Source organism: Aulostomus chinensis, chromosome 1, assembly GCF_037954235.1.
Source record: "Aulostomus chinensis isolate RoL2024-O1b breed Wild chromosome 1, RoL_Achi_v1.0, whole genome shotgun sequence".
In the NCBI taxonomy this organism is placed as follows: domain Eukaryota; kingdom Metazoa; phylum Chordata; class Actinopteri; order Syngnathiformes; family Aulostomidae; genus Aulostomus; species Aulostomus chinensis.
Genome location: NC_141320.1, coordinates 50,983,563 through 51,004,302, shown reverse-complemented (window position 1 = coordinate 51,004,302; position 20,740 = coordinate 50,983,563). Strand labels below are relative to the sequence as shown.

The 20,740-nt window shown below is 43.8% G+C and overlaps 3 non-coding genes across 3 annotated transcripts; 2 read left to right on the top strand and 1 right to left on the bottom strand.

Annotated features, from left to right (window-relative positions):
- The first annotated feature begins 10,513 nt into the window (after positions 1 to 10,513).
- Positions 10,514 to 10,596, top strand: trnal-cag (transfer RNA leucine (anticodon CAG)). Its single transcript has one exon. It is a non-coding gene; the product is annotated as a tRNA-Leu (tRNA).
- Positions 10,597 to 15,655: 5,059 nt separating this feature from the next.
- trnah-gug (transfer RNA histidin (anticodon GUG)) lies at positions 15,656 to 15,727 on the top strand. The gene has a single exon. It is a non-coding gene; the product is annotated as a tRNA-His (tRNA).
- Positions 15,728 to 20,668: 4,941 nt separating this feature from the next.
- trnah-gug (transfer RNA histidin (anticodon GUG)) lies at positions 20,669 to 20,740 on the bottom strand. Its single transcript has one exon. It is a non-coding gene; the product is annotated as a tRNA-His (tRNA).

Genomic DNA, 20,740 nt, shown 5'->3' with positions numbered 1-20,740 from the left:
CAATTCTTCCGACATCACTGTCGCAATTTTTTGAGGTTCGTAGCAACTTTTACTACATTACTCTTGCATTATTTTGTGGTTCGTGGCAACTCTTACTACATGACTGTCAGCATCTCTTTGAGGTTGTTCGAAACTCTTACTACATTACTTTAAGCATCACTGAGTTTCTTAGCAACTATCACTACATTACTGTTAGCATCATCTTGAGTTCATTAGCAATTCTTCCGACATCACTGTCGCAATATTTTGAGCTTCGTAGCAACTTTTACTACATTACTGTCGCATTATTTTGAGGTTCTTAGCAACACTTACTACATGACTGTAAGCATCACTTTGAGGTTATTCGAAAGTTTCACTCCATTACTGTTAGCATTTTTTTGAGTTCATTAGTAATTCTTACGACATCACTGTCACATCATTTTGAGATCATTACCAATTCTTCTGACATCACTGTCGCATCATTTTTACATCTTTAGCAATTCTTCTGACATCACTGTCGCATTATTTTGAGGTTCGTAGCAACTCTTACTACATGACTGTCAGCATCACTTTGAGGTTTTTCGAAACACTTACTACATCACTGTCAGCATCACTGAGTTGATTTAGCAACTATCACAACATTACTGTTAGCATCATTTTGAGTTCATTAGCAATTCTTCCGACATCACTGTCGCAATATTTTGAGCTTCGTAGCAACTTTTACTACATTACTGTCGCATTATTTTGAGGTTCGTAGCAACTCTTACTACATGACTATCAGCATCTCTTTGAGTTTATTCGAAACTTTCACTCCATTACTGTTAGCATCATTTTGAGTTCACGAGCAATTCTTACTACTTCACTGTCGCATCATTTTGAGATCACTAGCAATTCTTCTTACATCACTGTCGCATTATTTTGAGGTTCGTAGCAACTCTTCCTACATGACTGTCAGCATCACTTTGAGGTTATTCGAAACACTTACTACATTACTTCAAGCATCACTGAGTTGATTAGCAACTATCACTACATTACTTTTAGCATCATTTAAGTTCATTAGCAATTCTTTTGACATAACTGTCGCAATATTTTGAGGTTCGTCGCAACTTTTACTACATTGCTGTCGCATTATTTTGAGGTTCGTAGCAACTCTTAGTACATGACTTTCAGCATCACTTTGAGATTATTCGAAACGTTCACTCCATTACTGTTAGCATCATTTTGAGTTCATTAGCAATCCTTACTAAATCACTGTCGCATCATTTTGAGATCTTTAGCAATTCTTCTGACATCACTGTCGCATTATTTCAAGGTTCGTAGCAACTCTTACGACATGACTGTCACCATCACTTTGAGGTTATTCGAAACACTTACTACATTACTGTTAGCATCATTTTAAGTTCATTAGCAATTCTTCTGACATCACTGTCGCAATATTTTGAGGTTCGTAGCAACTTTTACTACATTACTGTCGCATTATATTGAGTTTCGTGGCAACTCTTTCTACATTATTGTTGCATTATTTTAAGGTTCGTAGCAACTCTTACAACATTACTGTCAGCATCACTGAGTTTCGTCGCAACTATCACTACATTACTGTTAGCATCATCTTGAGTTCATTTGCAATTCTTCCGACATCACTGTCCCATTAGATTGAGATCATTTCCAATTCTTCTGACATCACTGTCGCATTATTTTGAGGTTCAAAGCATCTCTAACTACATTACTGTCAGCATCACTGAGTTTATTAGCATCTATCACTATGTTACTGTTAGCATCATTTTGAGTTGTTGAGCAATTCTCACCATATCACTGTAGCATTAAATTGAGTTCATCAGCAACTCTTACTAAATGACTGTCAGCATCACTTTGAGTTTGTTCGAAACACTTACTACATTACTGTCAGCATCACTTTAACTTTATTAGCAACTATCACTACATTACTATTAGCATCATTTTGAGGTTCGTAGCAACTCTTACTAAATGACTGTCAGCATCACTTTGAGGTTGTTCGAAACTCTTACTACATTACTGTAAGCATCACTGAGTTTCTTAGCAACTATCACTACATTACTGTTAGCATCATCTTGAGTTCATTAGCAATTCTTCCGACATCACTGTCGCAATATTTTGAGGTTCGTAGCAACTTTTACGACATCACTGTCGCATTATTTTGAGGTTCGTAGCAACACTTACTACATGACTGTCAGCATCACTTTGAGGTTATTCGAAAGTTTCACTCCATTACTGTTAGCATCATTTTGAGTTCATTAGCAATTCTTACGACATCACTGTCGCATCATTTTGAGATCATTAGCAATTCTTACGACATCACTGTCGCAATATTTTGAGTTTCGCAGCAACTCTTACTACATGACTGTCAGCATCACTTTGAGGTTATTCGAAAATTTCACTCCATTACTGTTAGCATCATTTTGAGTTCAATAGCAATTCTTACTACATCACTGTCGCATCATTTTCAGATTATTAGCAATTCTTCTGAAATCACTGTCACATTATTTTGAGGTTCGTAGCAACTCTTACTACATTATTGTTGCATTATTTTAAGGTTCGTAGCAACTCTCACTACATGACTGTCAGCATCACTTTGAGGTTATTCGAAACACTTACTACATTACTGTTAGCATCATTTTAAGTTCATTAGCAATTTTTCCGACATCACTGTCACAATATTTTGAGGTTCGTAGCAACTCTTACTACATTACTGTTGCATTATTTAAAGGTTCGTAGCAACTCTTACTACATTACTGTCAGCATCACTTTGAGTTTATTAGCAACTATCACTACATTACTGTTAGCATCATTTTGAGTTTATTAGCAATTCTTACGACATCACTGTAGCATTAAATTGAGTTTAGTAGCAACTCTTACTCCTCCTGGAACCGTCACCTTACCGTGGTGGAGGAGTTTGAGTGCCCTAGTGACCCTAGGAGCAATGCTGTCGGGGGCATTTTTCCCCTGGTAGGGTCACCCAAGTCAGACTGGTCCTAGGCGAAGGGCCAGACAAAGAACGGTTCAACAGACCCTTCATGGAAAATCCAGCAAGTGCTACATGTACCCTACCCGGAGGGGCACCGGGGCCCCGCCCTTGAGCCAGGCCCAGGGTGGCGGCTCGAAGGCGAGCGCCTGGTGTCCGGGCCTTGGTCCGCGGGTCCGGCCAGGCCCAGCCCGAAGAGGAGACACAGGCACGTCCTCCCTTGGACTCACCACTCATCGGGGGAACCGGAGGGGTCCGGTGCAATGTGGTTTGGGTGGCAGTTTCAGGCGGGTGCCTCGGCTGTCTGAACCACAGACATGGAAGCTGGCTTTTGGGACATGGAACGTTACCTCTCTGGTGGGGAAGGAGCTGGAGCTGGTGGAAGAGGTTGAGTGTTACCGGCTAGATATAGTCGGCCTCACCTCGACACATAGCTCTGGGTCCGGAACCCGAGTCCTTGAGAGGGGTTGGACTTTCTCTTTTGCTGGAGTTGCTCCGGGTGAGAGGCAGAGGGCGGGGGTGGGCTTTTTGGTTGCCCCTCGACTCTCTGCCTGTACGTTGGGGTTTACCCCCGTGGATGAAAGGGTTGCTTCCCTGCGCCTTCGGGTCGGGGAACGGGTCCTGACTGTGGTCTGTGCATATGCGCCGAACACTAGTTCAGAGTACCCACCCTTTTTGGAGTCCTTGGGAAGGGTACTGGATGGTGCCCCGGCTGGGGACTCCATTGTCCTACTGGGAGACTTCAACGCTCACGTGGGCAACGACAGCGTGACCTGGAGAGGTGTGATTGGGAGGAACGGCAGGCTCGACCTGAACCCGAGTGGTGTTCAGTTATTGAACTTCTGTGCAAGTCGCAGTTTGGCCATAACGAACACCATGTTCGGGCATAAGGATGCCCACATTGCACATGGCACCAGGACACCCTAGGTCGCAGGTCTATGATCGATTTTATAGTCGTATCATTTGACCTGCGACCGCATGTTCTGGACACTCGGGTGAAGAGAGGAGCTGAGCTGTCAACTGATCACCACCTGGTGGTGAGTTGGATCAGATGGCAGGGGAAGATGCCGCGCAGACCTGGCAGGCCCAAACGAGTAGTGAGGGTTTGTTGGGAACGCCTGGCAGAAGAACCAGTCAGAACGATCTTTAACTCCCACCTCCGGCAGAGCTTTGATCACATCACGGGGGTAGTGGGGGACATTGAATCCGAATGGGCCATGTTCCGCTCTGCCATTGTTGAGGCGGCTGCTGTGAGCTGTGGCCGCAACGCTGCTGGGGCCGGCCGCGGGGGTAATCCTCGAACACGCTGGTGGACACCAGAGGTGAGGGGAGCCGTCAGGCTGAAGAAGGAGGCTTACAGGGCATGGCTGGCCTGTGGGTCTCCAGAGGCAGCTGACCGCGACCGGCAGGCCAAACGGTGTGCAGCTGTGGCGGTCGCCAAAGCAAAAACGCGGGCGTGGGAAGAGTTCGGTGAGGCCATGGAGAACGACTATCGGTCGGCTCCAAAAAGGTTCTGGCAAACCGTCCGTCGCCTCAGGGGGGGAAGGCGGCAACTTGCCCACACTGTTTACAGTGGGGGTGGGAGGCTGCTGACGTCAACTGGGGAGATAATTGGGCGGTGGAAGGAATACTTTGAGGAACTCCTCAATCCCACCAGCACGTACTCCGTGGAGGAGACAGAGTCTGGGGAGTGCTTGGGGGGGGGTCGTCCAATCTCCGGGGCAGAAGTCGCCGAGGCAGTTAAACAACTCCGCGGTGGCAGAGCCCCGGGGGGTGGATGAGATTGTTCGAAACTCTTACTACATGACTGTCAGCATCACTTTGAGGTTGTTCGAAACTCTTACTACATGACTGTCAGCATCACTTTGAGGTTGTTCGAAACACTTACTACATTTCTGTAAGCATCACTGAGTTGATTAGCAACTATCACTACATTATTGTTAACATCATTTTGAGTTCATTAGCAATTCTTCTGACATCACTGTCGCAATACTTTGAGGTTCGTAGCAACTTTTACTACATTACTGTCGCATTATTTTGAGGTTCGTAGCAACACTTACTACATGACTGTCAGCATCACTTTGAGGTTATTCGAAACTTTCACTCCATTACTGGTAGCATCAGTTTGAGTTCATTAGCAATTCTTACTACATCACTGTCGCAACATTTTGAGATCATTAGCAATTCTTCTGACATCACTGTCGCATTATTTTGAGGTTCGTAGCAACTCTTACTACATTACTGTTGCATTATTTTGAGGTTCGTAGCAACTCTTATAACATTACTGTCAGCATCACTTGGAGTTTATTAGCAACTATCACTACATTACTGTTCGCATCATTTTGAGTTTATTAGCAATTCTTACGACATCACTGTAGCATTGAATTGAGATCATTAGCAATTCTTCTGACATCACTGTCGCACTATTTTGAGGTTCGTAGCAACTCTGACTACATTACTGTTGCATTATTTAAAGATTCGTAGCAACTCTTACTACATTACTGTAAGCATCACTGAGTTTATTAGCAACTATCACTACGTTACTGTTAGCATTGTTTTGAGTTCATTAGCAATTCTTACGACATCACTGTCAGCATCATTTTTAATTTACTCGCAACTCAAACCACATGACTGTCAGCATCACTTTGAGGTCATTCGAAACTTTCACTCCATTACTGTTAGCATCATTTTGAGTTCATTAGCAATTCTTACTACATCACTGTCGCATTATTTTGAGGTCCGTAGCAACTCTTACTTCATGACTGTCAGCATCACTTTGAGGTTGTTCGAAACTCTTACTACATTACTGTAAGCATCACTGAGTTTATTAGCAACTATCACTACATTGCTGTTAGCATCATTTTCAGTTCATTAGCAATTCTTCCGACATCACTGTCGCAATATTTTGAGGTTCGTAGCAACTCTTACTACATGACTGTCAGCATCACTTTGAGGTTATTTGAAACTTTCACTCCATTACTGTTAGCATCATTTTTGGTTCATTAGCAATTCTTACTACATCACTGTTGCATCATTTTTAGATCATTAGCAATTCTTCCGACATCACTGTCGCATTATTTGGAGGTTCGTAGCAACTCTTACTACATTACTGTTGCATTATTTAAAGGTTCGTAGCAACTCTTACTACATTACTGTCAGCATCACTTTGAGTTTATTAGCAACTATCACTCCATTACTGCTAGCATCATTTTGAGTTCATTAGCAATTCTTACGACATCACTGTAGCATTAAATTGAGGTTCGTACCAACTCTTGCTACATGACTGTCAGCATCACTTTGAGGTTGTTCGAAACTCTTACTACATTACTGTAAGCATCACTGAGTTTATTAGCAACTATCACTACATTACTGTTAGCATCATTTTGAGTTCATGAGCAATTCTTACTCCATCACTGTCGCATCATTTTGAGTTCATTAGCAATTCTTACTCCATCACTGTCGCATCATTTTGAGATCATTAGCAATGCTTCCAACATCACTGTCGCATTATTTTGAGGTTACTAGCAACTCTTACTACATGACTGTTAGCATCACTTTGAGATCATTAGCAACTATCACTACATTACTCTTAGCATCATTTTGAGTTCATTAGCAATTCTTACTCCATCACTGTCGCATCATTTTGAGATCATTAGCAATGCTTCCAACATCACTGTTGCATTATTTTGAGGTTCGTAGCAACTCTTACTACATGACTGTCAGCATCACTTTGAGGTTATCCGAAACATTTACTATATTACTGAAAGCATCACTGAGTTTATTAGCAACTATCACTACATTACTCTTAGCATCATTTTGAGATCATTAGCAATTCTTCCGACATTACTTTAGCATTATTTTGCGTTCATTAGCAATTCCTACGACATCACTGTAGCATTATTTTGAGGGTAGTAGCAACTCTTACTACATGACTTTCAGCATCATTTGAAATTGTTCGAAACACGTACTACATTACTGTAAGCCTCACTGAGTTAATTAGCAGCTATCACTACATTACTGTTAGCATCATTTTGTGTTCATTAGTGATTCTTACGACATCACTGTCACATCATTTTGAGATCATTAGCAATTCTTCCGACATCACTGTCGCATTATTTGGAGGTTCGTAGCAACTCTTACTACATTACTGTTGCATTGTTTTGAGGTTAGTAGCAACTCTTAGTACATGACTGTCAGCATCACTTTGAGGTTATTCGAAAATTTCACTACATTACTGTTAGCATCACTGAGTTTATTAGCAACTATCACTACATTACTGTTAGCATCATTTTGAGTTCATTAGCAATTCTTCCGACATCACTGTAGCATTATTTTGTGGTTAGTAGCAACTCTTACTACACGACTGTCAGCATCACTTTGAGTTTATTAGCACCTATCACTACATTACTGTTAGCATCATTTTGAGTTCATTAGCAATTCTTTTGACATCACTGTCGCATCATTTTGAGATCATTAGCAATTTTTCCAACATCATTGTAGCATTATTTTGAGGTTATTAGCAACTCTTCCTCCATTACTGTTAGCATCATTTTGAGTTCATTAGCAATTCTTCCGACATCACTATAGCATTATTTTGAGGTTTTGAGGTACCTTTGTTTGTAACCGATCTGCTGACCAGCGAGACGCCACCACGCACGGCTGTCGGCTCCGTAAAGGAGGGAGAGGAAGTGGAAAGGACGGAGAAGGGTCGGACCAGGTCTACTGCTAGGTGACCACTCACTATCGTCTGCCACACTGCCCCTCATGGTGGGGAGTGTAACGCCATCCTGCCACAGTACATTTGTTTCATTCTTTTGCTCTTGCACTTTAATTAAAATGGACTTGACTTTAGAATGTTTTGTTTCAAAATATAGATGAATTCCCAGATTTATAGGTAGCATGAATATGAAGTTGCACTTGCACCCGGTGGGAAAATGTCCTCTGCATTTGACTCTAACTATGTAGGAGCAGTGTTAGCAGTGTCAGCCTGGGGGCTTGGTCAAGATCAATGACAGGAGTAGCAGACAGGTAATATCCATAGCATGCATGTTGTTTTAGAGGAGTAAGGGTACACTGTTGGTCTCTCACCTGATGCGCTGTCATCAGCACAAATGATCTGTTCCTAAACATCAAAATCTACCATCCCCCCTGATTGTTTTTTACAACTGGAGTACTGGTTAACACTTTAGAAAGCCTTCATTCAGAGCTGTGAAGAACCTTGAACCTGATATCCCAGACATCAAAGTGGGCCACTAACTGGCCAGATGAAGCTATGCTAGGCTGCTGTATTCTGAAGAGCTAAAGTAGCAGCTTCTGAGAGGGATGCTAACCTGGATGTGTTCATCTCCTACTTTGATATCAGCCCCCAACTTGGAGCTCTGACAGCCTCCAGCTTGTTGTTCCTGTTTCTGCTTCAGTCAACAGGGAACTCCAACCTGCAGTAGAATCTTCAACAACAATGGAATAAAAAAGTGAGGAAGAAAAACTAGAATAAACTTACAAAGCTGAGAAATGTTCATGAAGAAGAAAGGCACACGTTATGATTGAGGCCAGAAACTAAAACTCCACACCAAATGTACTTTGACTTGTAGGATAATGAACTTGAATGTGTTGAAACAGCAGATCAATGAATCCACTACCACACAACAAGATGATGACCCCCTACCACAAGATGGCGTCACAGATCCTGACGGTCTGTGCAGGAAACATCAAGCAAAACATTACAACAAAGCTCCTGTTGTTCCCTCCAGGAAAAACTGTGGCTCTGATGAGAAGAAGGATCCCAGCCTCCTCTGAGGATCCATGGCCGCACCATTGGGTAGAAGGACGATGGGGTCGGCACCAGGAGGAACCCTGGTGTCTCCGATGCAGGGAAGATGGAGCAGTGAAGAGGCCACATTGTGGCGTCCTAAAGAGGACATTTGGTGGAGCCTGAGACAGCAAACATCACGCCCCCTTCATCAGAAGAACCACAGCACCAGAAGAAAGAATCCTGGCAGTGACGACAGGGAGGATCAGGGTGACCTCCTCACCACCACCTTTGAACCTTCAAGTGAACTTTAAAAAGCTTTAGAGTGGAGAAGGATTTTAAAACATTTCATTGTTTTTTCCTTTCATTCTCATTTGTGCGATTGTCTGATTTATTAGAAATAAACACTGTCTGCTGGGTTTCCATCGACTGTGATTCTCTTTTTGCATGCAAGTTGAAAGTTCTGCCAATAAAAACCACAAGTATTTGAAGACCAAAGGAAGAACCCCCAAAGTCAGGACCCTGAGATCAAAGTGAGAGCTCTGATCTCAGAGGTCTGGGATATTTCCCATCCCATGGCCCTTCAAATAAGAGCCCTGTGTCACTGTCTCAAAGTTTTCAACCGTATTTGTTTGTTAAATTAAAACCAGACGACCACTGTGGTCCTTTTTACACGGTAAGTAAAGCACAGATGCCCTGGTGGACCTGTTGGCACCCTGGACTTTGAATCCAGTGACCTGAGTCCAAGTCTCCATTCCAGCAGGTTTCCTGCAGCCTTCAGCAGAGCTGCCATGTTTCTCTGTAGAGAACTAAGTGATGCTCTCAGCAGGTTGAGGGCACCACCAACACGTGAGGGATGAACCTCTGACTTCCTTCTTGTCAAACAGGAAACTCCTAATACCTCATTTGAGTAAAGTACCTCATATTCCTGACATCCAAGTAGTAGTGAAGTGGAGGAAGAGGGTAGGAGATCTCCACCAGGATCCTTCTTCCCTCTGTCCTCCTTGATCTCATGGATCACCACAGTCAAGGGGAGACCCAAGCTCCCGGATGGATCTGGCACTCAGGAACTGCTGAGTTTTCCAGTGGACTTTGTTCCATCCATGGTTCAGGAACAGGACTCCTCCTGGTTAACCTGGTATCTTTCCACCCAACTGTGGGTTCTTGGAGAATTTTTCATGTCATGTCAAGAAATCAGGCTGGCGGGTTTTTCAATGAGAGAAATTCTGGTAACTTAATTAAGTGGCATGTTTGTTGAAGCAGTAATTAACTGATAAATTAAGGAAGGCCTGGCCAGTCTTTGCTCCCAGGTCATACGATGGAGTTAGAAAGTCCTGAATCAATCTGGAGTTCCATGATTTCCTTGTGGTTCATGATCCTTTTGCCAATGTAGTCTGGAACAAGAGCAAGATGAACCTCCAAATATCAACAGGTTGATTGCAGGTGATGTCAAGTGGTATTTAGAGGAACCTCCTCTTTGTGTTTGGTTCCAGGGTGGAAGGGTGAGAACTCTGGACTCTGGATCAGTGATCAGAGTTCAAGTCTCAGAAGGACCTTCCTGTCTGGAATGTGTCCCATGTAACAAACTGATCAAAAGATGCAATGTGGTTCTAATGTTCTGGTTCATTTCTTGTCCTTTAGAAAAATGAAAATCATTTCTTCCTGCCATGAACTCAGACTGTGTGTTTAATGTTAACAATAAATGTAACAACTCAGGAGCCAGTAGCTCCTGTGGAAAAAATTCTACTTTGTCAGTGAATTAATTCAGTCTGCAACTGTCAGTGTCTGTCAGGATGGCCGAGCGGTCTAAGGCGCTGCGTTCAGGTCGCAGTCTCTCCTGGAGGCGTGGGTTCAAATCCCACTTCTGACAAAGGACATTTTCTCCACATTCCTATGCATCCACAGTGGTAAATTCCAAACCCAGTTGAAGCTGCTCTCCACTGATGGGAGTGAGTGGTTGAACTGGCAGCAGAGGAGGCAAAGGAGCTTCCCTGTGACGGTCCAACATTGCCTGGTTTCCTCCAACATGGAGCAGCCACCAAACTCTAACTTCAATGTTGGATCAAAGTCTTCTGAAGAAATGTGTTTTCTTTCAATTCACATTTTGTCCATTAACTTAATCATCAGAGTCTCCATCTCATCACATGACTAAAGTCTGGGTTCTGTAGTGGTGGTAAAATATCCTTCCATGCCCCTCACTAGTTTGCACACAGAAAAGCATATTTTACTGGTTTCAGATCTCTTAGCTTGTTCTCTCTCTTAAACCAGCTGAGGCAGCTTTCATTGTGTGATTTATTTTAAAATATAAATATGGAACAGAACCATTGGAATCAGATGTCAGGACATTTGAAGGAATGTCAATCTCCTGTTGAAATGTTGCAGTGTGCAGCTGAGGCTCTCTGGCAGTGGCACCAGGAGCCACAATGGCAGAACCTGGACCCTCCTGGAGGAGAACCACAGGTGAGGGCCTTCTTGGCTCCAGATTGATGGAAATCAAGTGTCTGAGGCTGTTAGCAGCCATGAAGTTGATCTGGTTGGCACTGGTATTTGTTCTTGCTGCAGCTCAGGAGTGATTCAGGAGAAGAGGTTCAGAACAGCCAAGGTTGGGGACTGGAATTCTAAAATTTCCCCTGGAACCAAACAACCTTGGAGGGTAAAAGCTCCAATCATAGCCACTCAGATGCAGCAGCAGAAGAAGCTGTCATCCACCCTGACAGTCAGAGCATCAAGTCAAGAAAACATCACCATCTTGTAGTTCCAAACCTCCACCTGTCAGATTCAGCTACTTCTGATTGTGGGACTTTAAATTTGAACACAATGGAATTTGGACAAGGAGTTTTCCTTCCAGTCCAAACATCATCGTCCAGCCTCCAACCAGAGGTCCATCAGTTATCATGGAGCCACAGGTGGAGTCTGGATTCTTTTCTGGAATGAGACGGCAATGACAGTCCTGCCAAGTGACATCACTGACATGAATGGATGACTTCAGTCATGTGACTGGATGACTTCAGTCATGTGACTGGATGGCAGTGTAGATGCCAATGTAGAGGTTTGGGAAATAGTCTCTGAGAATCCAACTTGAAGCCACGCCCTCCTTGTTCTTCAAAAACCCAAACAGCGACCATCAGTCTCCCACCAATCCTGTACTTGGGTTCAATGTTGCTGTTCCATTTTGCAGCATTCATCCCCTCATTCTGGAGGCTTTAACATGAAAATGAAAATGCTGAGAGACATAAATGCAAATCAGGGTATTTGACCAGAGGTGACATATCTTTTAATGCCTTTCTTGTTATATTTGTTATATATGTTCTGCATGGTTATATTTGTTATGGTTGTTATGGAGTTTATGGTTATTATCTCTGTTTCTTGTGTCTTTGTCTTTGTTGTCCTCCCCTTCGTCCGTCCTGGATTTTTGACCTTGGTTGCAGGAAGCCTGTGACCTCAACTCCTTTTCCTGTGTTGCTGAACGTAGAGCCTTGCTTCATTGTGCTCGCTAAAGTGTGATCCTCCCTGCTAATTCCTTATTTCGTTGACTAATTACCCACCAAAAATAAATACCTACTTGCTTTATTTGGCTGAAGTTTAAAAGACCATCATTCTGGTAGCAACAGTCTTTCTGTCTTGTAAACACGCTAAGCTAACGATGGCTTCTCCCTCTTGTCCTCCTCTCTCCTGCTCAGGTGCCACATGTTTTCTTCCTCCTCTGCCTCCTTTAGTGATACTGATAAGTGTGTTAAATGTAGTTTTTTGTTGTGTTGGAGGTGAGGCTTAGCGATGTTCAATTGGACCTGCAGCGGCTCTGCACCAAAAGCTGCGAGAGCTAGCCAATGCTCACTAGCTGGTGCAGACCAACTTAGCTTAGCTCCTGGCTTAGGCCCAACTAGCGCTCCCCCAGAAGCTCCCAAGCATCTGGGAGAGCGCCAAGAAAAGTTGGGCCTAAGCTAGGATGTGCTTGCTCATGAAGAATTGTTGGGTGTAAATTCATTTAAGGAGTGTGGAACTGGACCTGTTCTACTTGTAAAGTGTAACTTTTGTTATTTGGTGCTTTACAGGGTGATGACTTGCTGGGGACACTTTATCACAGCAGTGGACAAACATCAGCATTCAACACCCAGCAGCTCCTCTGATCAACAGAACAAGTTAAAGTATTCTGAGAATGAGGGCATCGATCCCTCTACTGCTCACATGCTAAGCGAGCGCTCTACCATTGGAGCTAATTCTCCTGTTAAGGAGCACAGCAGATAATGCACCTTGACCTTCATGCATGGTTTAATGAGCGTCACCAGTTGAAGCTTCTCTGGTTGACCAATGTAATGGAGACCCAGGGTTCCATGACATGAATGATGAATTGAAGGTAGCATTTGTCTTGGTATTAACAGTTTATGTAAATTAGAGGATCACACACATGTTAATGGTGAGGTTTATTGAATCAGCAAACAAGTGAAACATTTTCTATGCCATGTGTTCCAGGGAGGGACCTGGGAAGCACAGGGGGACCGGCCATCCTGCCTGTGGAAAATGAAGACCCCAGTGTCAGTCAGTGGTAATCACTGTGCAAGGCCTGGTATTTTGTGTTTGTCAAGTTTTTCTCATGTAAATGTGGCAGTTTCAGTCGTCACGGTCAGTCCTCACCTCTTCCTGGTGGTTTCCTTAAAGGGGGTGGAGCCAAAAGGGGAGAGTGGCCCAAGGAAGCTCCTTAAGAGCTGTAGGTGCAAACCTTTGCTCCCAGATGGGGGAGGGGGTACAATCACAGACAAGGTTCATTGAATGATTATGTGGATGTATGACTGAGTTGGTGTAGTAGTCTGGAATCATGTATATATTTAGTCAGGTTAAGTTGTTGAGATGGTGCTGGTTTGATGTAAATATTGATTGTAGAGCATGGTTGTGGTCTCACCTCCACTCTATGGGCCATCCATCGTCATCTTCTGCTTATTCCTTACTAGTAAGGGTCGCGGGGGGGCTGGAGCCTATCCCAGCATCTATGGGCGAGAGGCGGGGTTCACCCTGGACAGGTCGCCAGTCCATCGCAGGGCCAACACACAGAGACGAACAACCATTCACACTCATACCTACGGTCAATTTAGAGAATCCAATCAGCCTCGTCCCCAAATTGCATGTTTTTGGACTGTGGGAGGAAGCTGGAGTATCAGAGAGGACGCGCGCAGGCACGGGGAGAACATGGAGACTCCACACAGAAAGATCCCGCGCCCGAGCCAGGACTCGAACCCGGAACCTTCGTGCTGTGAGGGCACAGTGCTAACCACTGCACCACCGTGCAGGCCCGCTATGGGGGCTGGTCTGTCTAATTTCCTGCAGCCAGGAGGGAATTAAAGGCAGTCAGGGGTTTTTAATTTAAGTTGATGGTGTCTCATGCAATCTCTTTCAATACTCCAGTGGTGGTTTAAGTGAAGAAAAACATGGGTTAGTCAGTAGGACTCTGTGTTTGTGTGTGTGTGTGTGTGTGTGTGTGTGTGTGTGTGTGTTTGTGTGTGTGTGTGTGTGTGTGTGTGTTTCCATGCAGACTTTCCCTTGTGACAACCGATTTGATTTGGAAACCATCTCATCTAAATCTCCTCTCCAAAAACCCTCTTCTTCAACTTTGTACCCAAGTTGTCTCCTCACCAGGCACCACAGTATCCAGTAGGTTCAGTTAAAACAGTCATCAGTGATTAATGTTCATGTTCAATGATGAGGTTTTGATTTATTCTTCCAGAATCATCTGAACAAACCCTCCTCAACACAGTGAAGCCTTCATCTGACAGGAGGAGTTTCTTTTCCCAGTGATTCCACTGACAGTGAAAAGCTTCGTTCATCAGACTGGTCTGATAGGATCAACTACTGGTTGCTCTGGAGTGCAAACAGCAACCTGTCAGGAAACATTAGTCAGATCAAAGCCAAGATTAAAGAAAGAGCTTCCAGATCAAAGACAGAATTGATGATGATGTCATCAGGGGGCTTTGATAGTGTCTTTATTTGTACCTAGAATTCTGTCTTTGATCTCAGGAGGACATGAAAGAAACACAACTGAGGAAAGTAGAGGAGAACATTCAGCTTCATTAGAAACACTCGAACTGTTGAACAGTAGAATTTGTTTGAAACAGTTTACAACACTGAGTGACAGGATTGAAGAGGGGAGATTTGGGTATTTTCAGTTTAATTCTAACTTTAAACTGGGCATGAACATTTTTAGTCGTTCATATTCTAACATACAGAGGAAGTCATGACATTCCCTTTTTTTTAACCTGTCCTGTTCAGGAAATGGAAATGGAAATTTAGCTGCTATGTTGAATCAGAAAAACCTCTTGAAGTCTACTTTTGCTTCAGTCAGAAAGTGGACTGTTGTTAACTCTCACAATGGTTGGTGATTGTGGAGGAAGACAAAATCCTTATGAACCTCTTTTTAACAGACACACATTTCTAAAGATGCAGGTTTATTTTATTTTTTCTTTTAGCAGAGGATGGTTTCAATCCATCAACCTCTGGGTTATGGGCCCAGCACGCGTCCTCTGCGCCACCATTGACAGAACAGTCCTTGTATTAGGAGAGCATTCTCTGTGTTTGTCTCTGCCCTGCTCTCCTGCTCTCTTTCCCCTCATTTAGTCCTTGACATGATCCATGCTCTACAGCTCTGCGGGTGGAATGAAGACCTGCGTCTGCTCTGCCCGTGCCGTCCTTCGTCTCAACCTAAATTGTTTGACCCACCTTTATAATGCTGCAGACAACACAACCAAACTGGCCCCGATCAGGATTTGACAGGCCGAAACATGCCCTAAAAACACCAAGAATAATATCCACCACCTTCTGAACGGGGCCTGGTCCGTCTCCTGCATCAGGGGCCGCCGCAGTCGCGCATCAGTTGTTCATAAGCTGTTCGCCGCAACACTCAATGAGACAAAGACATCGAAGCTCAAACTGCTGTTGAGGAAGCCGTGATCGTATAGTGGTTAGTACTCTGCGTTGTGGCCGCAGCAACCCCGGTTCGAATCCGGGTCACGGCAGCATGAGATAAATTTCTTTGTGTGTATTGATGGATACAAGCCAAGCAGAAATTTCCCACAATGCAATAGGGCAGTGTTTGGTCAGTCTGAAAATGATGTCATATTATTGTGTCATCACTTGACCAGACCCAAAAGTAGGCTCAGGTATCAGTTTCTTCTCAATGCTAATGTCTGCTAGCTTAGTCTGCTACTTTGATGGCTCTGCCTGCTCAAAGGTCCAGACCCCTGGATGTGGTGGTTCCTACCTGAACGTAGATTCTGTCAGCTCATGTTGTTAAATCAACTCACCAGGAACACCAGTAGATTTCAATGGACTGACAATGAGTCTCATTGAATGGTAAACATGTCAAATATGAAGTCATCACCTGAGGAGGTCTGCTGCTGGAATGAAGCTCCAGATATTCACAAGATATTCTAGATCTTAAAATAAAGCATTTTTATATTTGATTTCTTATTCATTCAGGTCATCCAGTCATGTGACTGAAGTCATCCAGTCACGTGACTGAAGTCATCCAGTCATGTCAGTGATGTCACTTGGCAGGACTGTCATTGCCGTCTCATTCTAGAAAAGAATCCAGACTCCACATACAAGATGGTTGATGTTTTCTTAACTTGATGCTCTGACTGTCAGGGTAGATGACAGCTTCTTCTGCTGCTGCATCTGAGTGGCTAGGATTGGAGGTTTTACCTCCGAAGGTTGTTTGGTTCCAGGGGAAACTTCAAAATTCCAGTCCCCAAACTGGGCTGTTCTGAAACTCTTCTCCTGAATCACTCCTGAGTTCTTGTTAAGAGCTGGAAATGAGCTGCAGCAAGAACAAATACCAGTGCCAACCAGATCAACTTCATGGCTGTTTTTGTAGTGATTTGGTTCTAAACAAATAAAACTGACTTGACTTGATTTGGTGCCTCATGAGGAGAAAATTTGGGCACAAATGTTGGACAAGAGTGTTTGTGGAGGGGTGTTTTTTTGTTGTTGTTGCAGTGTTGTAAGTCACTGTACCTGCAGCTGAATGATTGAACTTTCTCCAAATGTCCTCAAGATGGTTTCCAATGACATCAGTTGTCACAAGAGGAAGTCTGCATGTAAACACACTCAGGTGTGCCCAGCTATTCTTATGAGAACATTCGATCAACTTCATTCTATGTGCAGCCTAACCTTAATCTTAATCTTAATCTTAACCAACTGAATCTTAATCTTTATTTGAAACTAAACTCAATCCAGACCTTCACTCTGAAAGAACTCACAAACTGCATTGCGCTGCATCAGGGCCGGTCTTTGGTCCCCATGAGGACGAGGACTCCTGATCAGTGTTGATGATGGAAATGGTCTCCAACACAATAAAACAAGAAATACACACACGTGTAAACACACACAGTGACCCCGCATGTCGTTTTTGCCCAACTTAAATTTTCATTCATTACCCAGAACCTCTCAAAAGCCCTGAAGAAAAATTGAATATTTGGAGTTTGAAAGCCATAAATCACATCCATATCATCTCGTCCATCTCAGTCTGATCTCATCTTTGTTTGTTGTTTTTTTAAAGAGGGACAAATTGGTACTTGGTTAAAAAATCACTCTGGGAAAATGATCCTGCTTTCAGGGAGGTCTTTGGTGAGTTTGCTAACAATGCAGAGAACCATGACGGAACCAAGCACAAGGCTGCTGCCCTCTGCATCACAGCTACACTTTGGAGTCTGTTTGAACTGAATGTGAAGGGTCTGACATCATCATACCAGTACGACAACAAGTGACCATGAACCAAAAGAAAACCTTCACTGATGAGTCCATGGATCTCATTGATCTGTGCCATTTCCTGATCTTCAGGTTCTGTCTTTGATTTCTTTCTTTGATCTCTAAATTCTGTGCTTTGGTTTCCTTGGTCAGTCTTTGAATTCTGGTTCATAATAAAAAAGAACTCCCAGCATATTTCTGCAGACCATAGATAGGGATTTTACCAACTGCACCATAGCAACCCTCTTGCTGTCTGCTGTTGTGCCATTGAAAAGTAAGACAGCCTGGCAGTCAACAAACTGGGCTCAACAGAAGAATGTCAACTCAAGATGGATTAAAGACCAGGAGGAAATGTAACCAACCTACAAAGATGGAGGGGAATTGAGACCCACATGTTTGCCATCCTTGATGAACTGTCCACTGGTGCAGGGGATGAGGTCATGGCCATGATCTGGGAGCCAGTCCTGGATGTTAAATGCCCTGATGATGGACAGTGCAGTGGCAAAATGTCCGGTCCACTGACTGAACTCTGCCACAAATGAGGAACAACAGTCAGCAAGGAGTAGAAACGAAGAGGAGAAATGGAGAGAACAGAAAGAATGAGAGATCATGGAGGAAAGAGGCTGATATTTGCAAGTGTCCTGACTACAACACAGCAATCTAGAGAAACCATGACCTGGATTACTGAGGACATCCACTGGCAGTTCATTTCTGTTGATCATAGGGCCATGCTGGGTGAAGCAGGAATGAATCCTGGGACTGAGGTTGTGGAGCAATGGTCACCTTTCCTGCTGAAACTGTCAATTCTTCTGCTTGGTTCTCTCCACAAAACCAGTCCCTTAACGGAGCTCAAACCCCAGTTACAGCTGTGAGAGCCCAGAATCGGACACACTGGACCATCAGGAACAGCTTTGTGCTTTCAAACAACAAAGACGACACTCAAGGACTCAGGGAACGCAGGAATCTCTGGCCTCAGCTGACATGTTGAATTTCAGCAACACTTCATGATGCTGGGTTTCGCAAACCAATGAGAAGATGAAGGAGGCCGTCAACTCCTTCAAGCTCAACATCTCCACTGCTTTACCCAGGAGGTCAGGAGGTCAAAGCAGAACCTGCACCCCCCACCTCTGATGTTTACTCCACACAGAGATGAGGGGTCTGTTCAGAAGAGTGAGCTGGAGTCTGGGCAAGTCTTTTCATTCAGTCCCTGGTTGAAACAATTGTCTCCACCAACTTCAGTATGGGTCTGGACCTGCACAGGTTACAATTCGTGTCTTGGTCCCAAGGGTTTTTTGAACCAGAGAAGCTTCAAGTGGTGACGCTCATTAAACCCTGCATGAAGGTCAACCTGCATTATCTGCTGTGCTCATTAGCAGGGACTTAGCTCCAATGGTAGAGTGCTAGCTTAGCATGTGAGAGGTAGAGGGATCCATGCCGTCCTTCTGAGAATACTTTAGCTTGTTCTGTTGATCAGAGGAGCTGCTGGGTGATGAATGCTGATGTTTGTCCACTGGTGTGATAAAGTGTCCCCTGTTACTGAGATGTGGATGAACACCTGCTCAGGTCAAAGCTGCAATCAAACCAGGGACTCTGAACCACACAGTGAAGGAGTTTGTCATCAAGATTTATGGCAGCTTTGAAACTTCCCACCATCTCCTGAATGTGGAGCAACTTGTCCTGCCAAAACTGTCCCCTCTTCCATTCTTAATAACACCTGTCCTGACTGGCAATCAAGCTAGGCTGCAGCGGTGAAAGCACTGAATGCAGCCAGGATACACAATGACTCAAGCAACACAGGAATCTGTTGACTCAGCTGGAGAAGCAGAGGGTCCACCAAGACCAGCAGACACCTTCATTCTTGATTCTTGATTTCAAGGGCAGCCCCTTGAGATGTACCATCTCATTTTGGAGGGGGTCCTGACAAATAATGACCAACAATACAACAATAATAAAAGTAGATTCTATTTTCAACACAAGGACACACACATCATACACCCAGGTACAGGCCAACAATGTTCCCCAAACCCCCCCCCCCCCCCACCATCCAGTATTATACAAAGTATGATCAGAGATCCCACTGCAGAATAAGAGTGGGCCTGTGTTCACATACTCATACATTTAAACACCCATCTAAATAAATAAATAAATACTGCTTCCATGCACCATTAAAGTACACAATGCATATTCATACACAAATATCCACATATTTACAGTACAGAGAACAAACAAGAACAAGTAGAGAGTGAATCCTGGAGAGAAAAGGGGAGGTGCATCAGAAACAAGAGCAGATGTTTGAAAATGCTTGATGATTTGAAGATGAGAAAGGAAGAGAGAGACCCAAGTGAGGAGGAAAGGTTGTTCCAATCTGATGGAGCTTTACATACAACCGGTCAAAGCAGGAGGCCATCCCCACTGATCCTGGATCTGCTCGACCTTCCTGCCTGTTAAAAGGAAGGTGTTCATCACCACTGTTGCAGGATGTGCTGCTGGTGGAGAATTGTTGGGTGTAGATTCATTGAAGCAGTTTGGTGCTGGACCTGCTCTACTAGTAAAGAGTCATGAGAGAACTTTTGTTGTGATTTGGTTCTAACAAATAAAAATGACTTGACTTGATTTGGTGCCTCATGAGGAGAAAATTTGGGCACAAAAGTTGGACAAGAGTGTTTGTGGAGGTTGTGGATCAAAGTTCTATTTATATCCAACACATAGAATCAAACAATGTGACGCAGGCTGATGAACAATAAATCAAATATAAAAATGCTATATTTTAAGATCTAGAATATCTTGTGAATATCTGGAGCTTCATTCCAGCAGCAGACCTCCTCAGGTGATGACTTCATATTTGACATGTTTACCATTCAATGAGACTCATTGTCAGTCCATTGAAATCTACTGGTGTTCCTGGTGAGTTGATTTAACAACATGAGCTGACAGAATCTACGTTCAGGTAGGAACCACCACATCCAGGGGTCTGGACCTTTGAGCAGGCAGAGCCATCAAAGTAGCAGACTAAGCTAGCAGACGTTAGCATTGAGAAGAAACTGATACCTGAGTCTACTTTTGGGTCTGGTCAAGTGATGACACAATAATATGACATCATTGTCAGACTGACACCTGCTCAACACTGACCAAACACTGCCCTATTTCATCGTGGGAAATTTCTGCGTGGCTTGTGTCCATCAATACACACAAAGAAATTTATCTCATGCTGCCGTGACCCGGATTCGAACCGGGGTTGCTGCGGCCACAACACAGAGTACTAACCACTATACAATCATGGC